Consider the following 10123-nt stretch of genomic DNA (forward strand, 5'->3'; position numbering starts at 1 on the left):
TACTTTAGCCTTGTTGTCAGGTTATGTACTTTAGCCCTGTTGTCAGGTGATGTACTTTAGCCCTGTTGTCAGGTGATGTACTTTAGCCCTGTTGTCAGGTGATGTACTTTAGCCTTGTTGTCAGGTTATGTACTTTAGCCCTGTTGTCAGGTGATGTACTTTAGCCCTGTTGTCAGGTGATGTACTTTAGCCCTGTTGTCAGGTGATGTACTTTAGCCCTGTTGTCAGGTGATGTACTTTAGCCCTGTTGTCAGGTGATGTACTTTAGCCCTGTTGTCAGGCTTTAGCCCTGTTGTCAGGTGATGTACTTTAGCCCTGTTGTCAGGTGATGTACTTTAGCCCTGTTGTCAGGTGATGTACTTTAGCCCTGTTGTCAGGTGATGTACTTTAGCCCTGTTGTCAGGTGATGTACTTTAGCCCTGTTGTCAGGTGATGTACTTTAGCCCTGTTGTCAGGTGATGTACTTTAGCCCTGTTGTCAGGTTATGTACTTTAGCCCTGTTGTCAGGTGATGTACTTTAGCCCTGTTGTCAGGTGATGTACTTTAGCCCTGTTGTCAGGTGATGTACTTTAGCCCTGTTGTCAGGTGATGTACTTTAGCCCTGTTGTCAGGTTATTGACTTTGTAGTTGTTCCGGGCACATAGCCCAAAGCTTCACGGTTTGGTTTTTGTTCTTCGTTTTGTCGGCGTCATTTTTAAATAAAGTTCAAATGTACGCTTACCATGCTGCACCTTGGTCCAGTCCTTCAGCCAGCCGTGACAGCTAATGAAAGTCTATTTCTGTTGTCACATCTTGATGTTACTCAAATGATGTATGTGGTGATGACATACTGGTATAATCTGATCTAAATCAAATCAAATCAAATTTTATTTGTCACATACACATGGTTAGCAGATGTTAATGCGAGTGTAGCGAAATGCTTGTGCTTCTAGTTCCGACAATGCAGTAATAACCAACGAGTAATCTAACTAACAATTCCAAAACTACTGTCTTATACACAGTGTAAGGGGATAAAGAATATGTACATAAAAATATATGAATGAGTGATGGTACAGAACGGCATAGGCAAGATGCAGTAGATGATATAGAGTACAGTATATACATATGAGATGAGTAATGTAGGGTATGGAAACAATGTGGCATAGTTTAAAGTGGCTAGTGATACATGTATTACATAAAGATGCAGTAGATGGTAGAGAGTACAGTATATACATATGAGATGAGTAATGTAGGGTATGTAAACATATTAAGTAGCATTGTTTAAAGTGGCTAGTGATATATTTTTACATCAATTTCCAGTATTAAAGTGGCTGGAGTTGAGTCAGTATGTTGGCAGCAGCCACTCAATGTTAGTGGTGGATGTTTAACAGTCTGATGGCTTTGAGATAGAAGCTGTTTTTCAGTCTCTCTCTGTCCCTGCTTTGATGCACCTGTACTGACCTCGCCTTCTGGATGATAGCGGGGTGAACAGGCAGTGGCTCGGGTGGTTGTCCTTGATGATCTTTATCTAACATATTTCCTACAGTTGTTGTTGTTGTTGTTGTCTTTTCATTTGATATAGCTAATGATGCTGCTAAAAAAAGGTAACACTTCCCTGTTTGTGTTTGTCAAGACGGCTGTGCCACGTTTTTTTCTTGGTCAGATTTAAAGAGATATAGAGATGTAGGCCAAGTCCCAGACACTGTGTATTCACTATATTGGTGTCAGATGCCATTCCATTTGCACAGAGACCCATCGCTATGAACCAGTTCTGCTAATATCATCTGATAACGCTCACATATTATGCAACACACATTAGGATGTTGAAAATAACAAAACTACTCTGTACATTTTGTGTGAAAGAGGTGGAAAAATGAATGAATGATTGAAGAAACCAACTGGTATTGACGACCGAGATGGAAAGCTACTGAGGACGAGAGCGAACTATAGTCCCTCTCCTGTTTGTCTTTATTCTGAGTCTGGAGAAAAGTGTTTGTCCTCAGACCTGCAGGGAGGAAAAAGTCATTCCGCTACCCAATAATATTAAAGAACCCTTTACTGGTTCGAACAGCCGACCAATCAGCTTGCTAACCGACTCTTAGCCAAGTTCAGGGGAAAAAAATGTGTTTGACCAGACACAAAGCTATTTCTCTGTAAAGAAATTAACAACAGACTTTCAGCATGTTTATAGAGAAGGGCTGCAATGACAATGTACTGTACTGACAAAACATGACTGACGATTGGCTGAAAGATAATTGATAATAAGAAGATTGTGGGATTGTTAGATGTCAGTGCAGCCGTTGATATTATTGACCATAATCTGTTATTATCACGCCTCAGGATATGACCCAGATGCAAACACAGGAGATGGATGGTTCAGTTCTCAGATCAGTTATAATGGGGGGGGGAGGAAGAGGGCAGGTTGAGGACAAGCAGAGGTTCGTAACCAGGTCAGAGTCCGACAGCTACAGGACAAGCAGAGGTTCGTAACCAGGTTAGAGTCCGACAGGTACAGGACAAGCAGAAGTCAACAGCTCTGGTGGACATTCCTGAAGTCAACAGCTCTGGTGGACATTCCTGAAGTCAACAGCTCTGGTGGACATTCCTGAAGTCAACAGCTCTGGTGGACATTCCTGAAGTCAACAGCTCTGGTGGACAATTTGCACGTTCCCTCAACTTGAGACATCTGTGGCATTGTGTTGTGACAAAAAAATGAACATGAAGTTCTCTGGCAACAGCTCTGGTGGACATTCCTGAAGTCAGCACGCCAATTTGCTCACTCCCTCAACTTGAGACATCTGTGGCATTGTGTTGTGACAAAACTACACATTTTAGAGTAGCCTATTATTGTCCCCAGCACAAGGTGCACCTGTGTAATGATCATGCTGTTTAATCAGCTTCTTGATATGCCACACCTGTCTGGTGGAAGGATTATCTTGTCAAAAGAGAAATGCTCACTAACAGCGATGTAAACAAATGTGTGCCCAAAATCTTTGAGAAATAAGCTTTTTGTATGTATATAAAAATGTATGGGATCTTTTATTTCAGCTCATGAAACGTGGGACCAACTCTACGTGTTTGCGTTTATATTTTTGTTCTTACTATTATATTATACTGACAAAGGATCATCTCTGTAGTTTTTTCTAGCATGAAAACCATTGGTCACAAGAAAAGCGGTTTATTTATTTTTTTGCTTGTTTTTGCTGGTCACATTTCACTCTTTACGCCGTCAGCTAGCTACGTAGCGTATGTTAGAAAAATATTAGGCGCGACAGGTTTCTCTGTGTACGTGTGGAGACCGCGAAGTGAGAACGTAGTTTATTGTCGTCAACCCTCTTCGTTTATTCGGTCTTGTATCCTTCCCAACGTCGGTGATGCAGTGGCCAACAGTGCATTGATGTGCTGCTTTGTTTACTAGATATAACGTTGTAATTTGACATTTTTCTTTCAAACTTTTTTGGAGTCTCTTTTGACAAGTTAAAACAAGTTTTTTTAAAGAGCTGTTGCACAAGTGCGGTCAATGATCGTTCACGGTCTGACTTTTCCTCCTATTACTAATGGTAAATCACTCGAGTGGTGTGTACTGTATCTAGCGATCAATCATCATGAGTTGGCTGTTACTAAGCAACTTCAAACCAGATGGATGATTATTATTATTATTATTATTATATTAATCCGAGTTCATTATTTATACCTTCTCATGTACAGAAAAAAAGTTTAGATGAATAGGAATCGTGATTTTTATCGAATGCAATTTTATTGTTGTTGGGCTATCATTTTAAAGAAAGGGTGCATTTGTCCTCCAGAGTGATATGAACCGTTCAATGTATTTGTGCAATTATTACTGGGTTTTAAACATTTGTATTATTGTTTTGTTGTTGGTTATTTTTTTATGATTATTGTAATTTTCAGCAAGTTTAGTTACTTGTTGAGTGTCATATTAACACAACTGACTTTCTGTGTCGGTTCATTGTACATGTTTTTTTTGGAGGGGGAGGCATTATTATTGTTTGTTGTGTTTTTCTTATATATTTTCAAGGCATTGTCAGTCATGAGTTGTTATAAGATGTTATAAGCCCCGAGCGACAGGTCTGTGTACAGAGTGGTGGAGATGTGCTCCAACTCTGGGTGGACTTTTGGACTCTTTAAGGACCGATCAAAATGAAATCCTGGATTATTTTGGTGGTCTTGTATTAGACTGCATTACTACAGTATAATAGTGTGCAATATGTGATGATGATGACTGAATGTTCATTATATATTTGTGTTCAGTACAACAGTGGGGAAAACATGTGTGAATAACTCTTACATAAACTGTTACAAAAATGCAATAAAGCTGGTACTTATTCTCTTAATTTAAATTAAATACTCGCTGTTTACCACCAATTAGGTCTGTGTATGTGTGTTTTATTTGTAATTTGTGACCGATCAACTCAATTCGGTCTTATGTAGCAAAATTTGAAATTGTGTTTTTTTAAATATTTTTTTACATTGGATTAAAGTAGAAACTCAGAACTAGAAAATTGTATATCATACACTTCAGTTGAGGAACAATGGGAAAGTAATTCTGAATTGAAAGCTGATAAACTTGTAACCCCATTTTTGAGAAAATGGCCCTTGAATGTTTTGGTACAGTACACCTACTGGAGAGCTATTCTTTGTCTACACCCATTGAGCATTGTTCACACCCTCTTAAGCTTTAGCCCCGGCCATTTATTTCAGGGTTGATTCGAGCGGTCTATACTAACAACAGCAGTCAAGCACCCCTGTAAAGACCTTTTTTAATACACCGATTCTAAATAGCTATTGATAACAAATTGTGTATTCTGTGGTCGTGACCCAGAGACTCTTGATCATTTATTTTGCGACTGTTCTTATGTCAGAAGATTTTGGAGTGAGTTAGATTCTATTTGAAAATAAACTACTACTTTCGTTGTTCATTTGAAAAGACTGATATTTTGTTAAATGGACCCTGATTTAACTCGAATTGTTAATTTGTTTATTTTTCATGGCAGATAATTTATCTATAAAATGAAGTGGGCGGAGAACAAACCCCTCTTCACATGAATATTGTTACCACACATCATTACAACACTGTATATATCCATAATATGACATTTTAAATGTCTCTATTCCTTTGGAACTTTTGTGAGGTGTATGTTTTATGGGGTGTGTGTCTTGTCAATAACAGCTGGTGCACAATGTCTAACATGAAAGAAGTCTCGAGGTATTGCTCGCCTGAGGTAGAGTACCTTATGATAAGCTGTAGACCACACTATCTACCGAGACAGTTCTCATCTATATTATTCGTAGCCGTCTATTTACCACCACAAACTGATGCTTGCACTAAGATCGCACTCAATGAGCTGTTTAAGGCCAGAAGCAAACAATAAAATGTTCATCCAGAATTGGGGCTCCTAGTGTCCGGGGACTTTAATCCATTTTACTTCGTTTCTACCAGCGAGTCACATTTGCAACTAGAGGGAAAAAACGCACACAGACTGGAATAGGTTTCCGTGTTCATCCAATGGCATTGAGGTGTATACCACCTCGGCCATATGCCTCATCAATAAGTGCATCGACGACGACGTCCCCACAGTCACCGTACGTATGCCAACTTGAAGCCATGGTTAAAAGGCAACATGCGCATCAAGCTTAAGGCTAGAGTTGCCGCTTTCAAGGAGCGGGACACTAATCCATACGCTTATAAGAAATCCAGTTACGCCCTCAGATGAAGCATCAAACAGGCAAAGCGTCAATACAGAATTAAGATTAAGCTCTAACGCTCATCGGATGTGGCAGGGCTTGAAAACCTATTACGGACTACAAAGGGAGAACCAGCCGCAAGCTGCCCAGTGACGTGAGCCTACCAGACAAGCTAAATGCCTTTTATGCTCCCTTCAAGGCAAGCAACACTGGAACATGCATGAGAGCACCAGCTGTTTCGGACGAGTGAGATAACGCTCTCGGTAGCCAATATGAGCAAGACTTTTAAACGGGTCAACATTCACATACCGCAGGGCCAGACGGATTACCAGGACGTGTACTCAAAGCATGCACAGACCAACTGGCAAGTATCTTCACTGACATTTTCAACCTCTCCCTGACCGAGTCTGTAATACCTACATGTTTCAAGCAGACCACCATAGTTCCTGTGCCCAAGGATGCGAAGGTAATCTGCCTAAATGATTACCGCCCCATAGGACACACATCAGTAGCCATGAAGTGCTTTGAAAGGCTCGTCCTGGCTCACATAAACAGCATCATTATGGATACCCTAGACCTACTGCAATTTGCATACCGCCCCAAGAGATCCACAGATGACGCAATCTCAATCACACTCCACACTGCCCTTTCCCACATGGACAAAAGGAACACCTATGTGAGAATGCTGTTCATTGACTACAGCTCAGCGTTCAACGCCATAGTGCCCACAGCTCATCACTAAGCTAAAGGACCCTGGGACTAAACACCTCCCTCTGCAACTGGATCCTGGACTTCCTGACAGGCTGCTTCCAGGTGGTAAGGGTAGGCAACATCATGCCTGCCACGCTGATCATAAACACTGGGGCCCCTCAGGGGTACGTGCTTAGTCCCCTCCTGTACTCGCTGTCCACCCACAACTGCGTGGCCAAACATGACTCCAACACCATCATTAAGTTTGCTGACAACAATGAGACCTGGCAGTGTGGTGCCAGAACAACAACATCTCCCTCAATGTGAGCAAGACAAAGGAGCTGATCGTGGATTAACATTGACGGGGCTGTAGTGGAGCGGGTTGAGAGTTTCAAGTTCCTTGGTGTCCACATCACCAGCCAACTATCATGGTCCAAACACACCAAGACAGTTGTGAAGAAAGAACGACAACACCTTTTCGCAGGAGACTGAAAAGGTTTGGCATGGGGGATCCCCAGATCCTCAAAAAGTTCTACAGCTGCACCATCGAGAGCCTCGTGACCGGTTGCATCACCTCCTGGTATGGCAACTGCTCGGCATCTGACCGTATAGTGCTACAGACGGCAGTGCGTACGGGGCCAAGCCTCCTGCTATCCAGGAATTATATACTAGGCTGTGTCAGAGGAAATCCCAAAAAATTGTCAAGTACTCCAGTCACCCAAGTCATAGACTGTTCTCTCTGCTACCGCACGGCGAGCGCCAAGTCTAGGACCAAAAAGCTCCTTTACTGCTTCTACCCCCAAGCCATAAGACTGCTGAACAATTAATCAAGTGGCCACTCGCACTATTTGCATTGACACCCCCCCACCCCCTTTTTTTACACTGCTGCTACTCGCTGTTTATTATCTATGCATAGTCACTTTACCCCTACCTACATGTACAAATTACCTCGACTAATCTGTACCCCTGCACATTGACTCTGTACCGGTTCCCCCTGTATATAGCCTCGTAATTTTGTGTATCTTTTCATTATTATTTACTTAAGAAAACATTTACCAAATAATCTAAACTCTTTCTTGAACAGCATTGTTGGTTAAGGGCTTGTAAGTAAGCATTTCACGGTAAGGTTGTATTTAGTGCATGTGACAAATAAAGTTTGATTTGATTTGAGTGTAATGTTCAATGTTCATTTTTTTTGTTTTTCTCAATTTTGTTTATTATCTATTAAACTTGCTTTGGCAACGTAAACATATGTTTCCCATGCTAATAAAGCCCCTTTAATTGAAATTGAAGTGTGAGCTAGCTAGCTAGCTAGCGAGCTGATAGGACTAATATTTCTGTAACACCGAAGATAGACCGCAGTCTGTTGTTTCCAATGGGAGAACATTTATCATAGTGGGCAGAACAAGCAAGGTGGGCAGAGCCGAGTTAGCTAGCGAGATCCTATTGTTAGCTAGCGAGATCCTATTTGCATGTTCTAGCGTATATTTGTATATTTCCGTTAGGAAACGCCTACTCTGTTAAGTGGGCGCACTCCTTCTAAACAACACCATTTTTTGAAACTTTGGTAAAAGGTAAAGTCGACAAAACTTAGTCCACTCTGTAACAGATTCAAGTTTTGGGAAGAGAGTCCGGTATTGAGGTCAAATCAAATCAAATCATCAAATCAAATCAAATTTTATTTGTCACATACACATGGTTAGCAGATGTTAATGCGAGTGTAGAGAAATGCTTGTGCTTCCAGTTCCGACAATGCAGTAATAACCAACAAGTAATCTAACTAACAATTCCAAAACTAATATCTTATACACAGTGTAAGGGGATAAAGAATATGTACATAAAGATATGAATGAGTGATGGTGCAGAGCAGCATAGGCAAGATACAGTAGATGGTATCGAGTACAGTATATACATATGAGATGAGTATGTAAACAAAGTGGCATAGTTAAAGTGACTAGTGATACATGTATTACATAAGGATCCAGTAGATGATAGAGTACAGTATATACGTATACATATGAGATGAATAGTGTAGGGTATTTAAACATTATATAAGGTAGCATTGTTTAAAGTCGCTAGTGATATATTTTACATCCTTTCCCATCAATTCCCATTATTGAAGTGGCTGGAGTTGAGTCAGTGTGTTGGCAGCAGCCACTCAATGTTAGTGGTTGCTGTTTAACAGTCTGATGGCCTTGAGATAGAAGCTGTTTTTCAGTCTCTCGGTCCCAGCTTTGATGCACCTGTACTGACCTCGCCTTCTGGATGATAGCGGGGTGAACAGGCAGTGGCTCGGGTGGGTGTTGTCCTTGATGATCTTTATGGCCTTCCTGTAACATCGGGTGGTGTAGGTGTCCTGGAGGGCAGGTAGTTTGCCCCCGGTGATACGTTGTGCAGACCTCACTACCCTCTGGAGAGCCTTACGGTTGTGGGCGGAGCAGTTGCCGTACCAGGCGGTGATACTCCCGCCAGGATGCTCTCGATTGTGCATCTGTAGAAGTTTGTGAGTGTTTTTGGTGACAAGCCGAATTTCTTCAGCCTCCTGAGGTTGAAGAGGCGCTGCTGCGCCTTCTTCACGATGCTGTCTGTGTGATTGGACCAATTTAGTTTGTCTGTGATGTGTATGCCGAGGAACTTAAAACTTACTACCCTCTCCACTACTGTTCCATCGATGTGGATAGGGGGGTGTTCCCTCTGCTGTTTCCTGAAGTCCACAATCATCTCCTTAGTTTTGTTGACGTTGAGTGTGAGGTTATTGTCCTGACACCACACTCCGAGGGCCCTCACCTCCTCCCTGAAGGCTGTCTCGTCGTTGTTGGTAATCAAGCCTACCACTGTTGTGTCGTCCGCAAAAAAGTTATTTAGTCTGCCTGGGAGCAAGACATCCTGGTCCGTGACTGAGCTGGATTTCATCTTGTAGTCCGTGATTGACTGTAGACCTTGCCACATGCCTCTTGTGTCTGAGCCGTTGAATTGAGATTCTACTTTGTCTCTATACTGACGCTTAGCTTGTTTGATAGCCTTACGGAGGGAATAGCTGCACTGTTTGTATTCGGTCATTTTACCAGTCAGCTTGCTCTGATTAAAAGCAGTGGTTCGCGCTTTCAGTTTCACGCGAATGCTGCCATCAATCCACGGTTTCTGGTTAGGGAACGTTTTAATCATTGCTATGGGAACGACATCTTCAACGCAAGTTCTAATGAACTTGCACACCGAATCAGCGTATTCGTCAATGTTGTTGCCTGACGCAATACGAAACATGTTCCAGTCCACGTGATGGAAGCAGTCTTGGAGTGTGGAATCCGCTTGGTCGGACCAGCGTTGGACAGACCTCAGCGTGGGAGCTTCTTGTTTTAGTTTCTGTCTGTAGGCAGGGATAAGCAAAATGGAGTCGTGGTCAGCTTCGCGGAAGTTAGCGTCGCGGAAGTTAGAATAACAGTGATCCAAGGTTTTGCCAGCCCTGGTGGCGCAGTCGATATGCTGATACATTTTAGGGAGTCTTGTTTTCAGATTAGCCTTGTTAAAATCCCAGCAACAATGAATGCAGCCTCAGGATGTATGGATTCCAGTTTGCAAAGAGTCAAATAAAGTTTGTTCAGAGCCATCGATGTGTCTGCTTGGGGGGGGAATATATACGGCTGTGATTATAATCGAAGAGAATTCTGTTGGTAGATAATGCGGTCTACATTTGATTGTGAGGAATTCTAAATCAGTTGAACAGAAGGATTTGAGTTCCTGTATGTTTCTG

This window comes from Oncorhynchus masou, chromosome 1 (assembly GCF_036934945.1).
Source record: "Oncorhynchus masou masou isolate Uvic2021 chromosome 1, UVic_Omas_1.1, whole genome shotgun sequence".
NCBI classification, from domain to species: domain Eukaryota; kingdom Metazoa; phylum Chordata; class Actinopteri; order Salmoniformes; family Salmonidae; genus Oncorhynchus; species Oncorhynchus masou.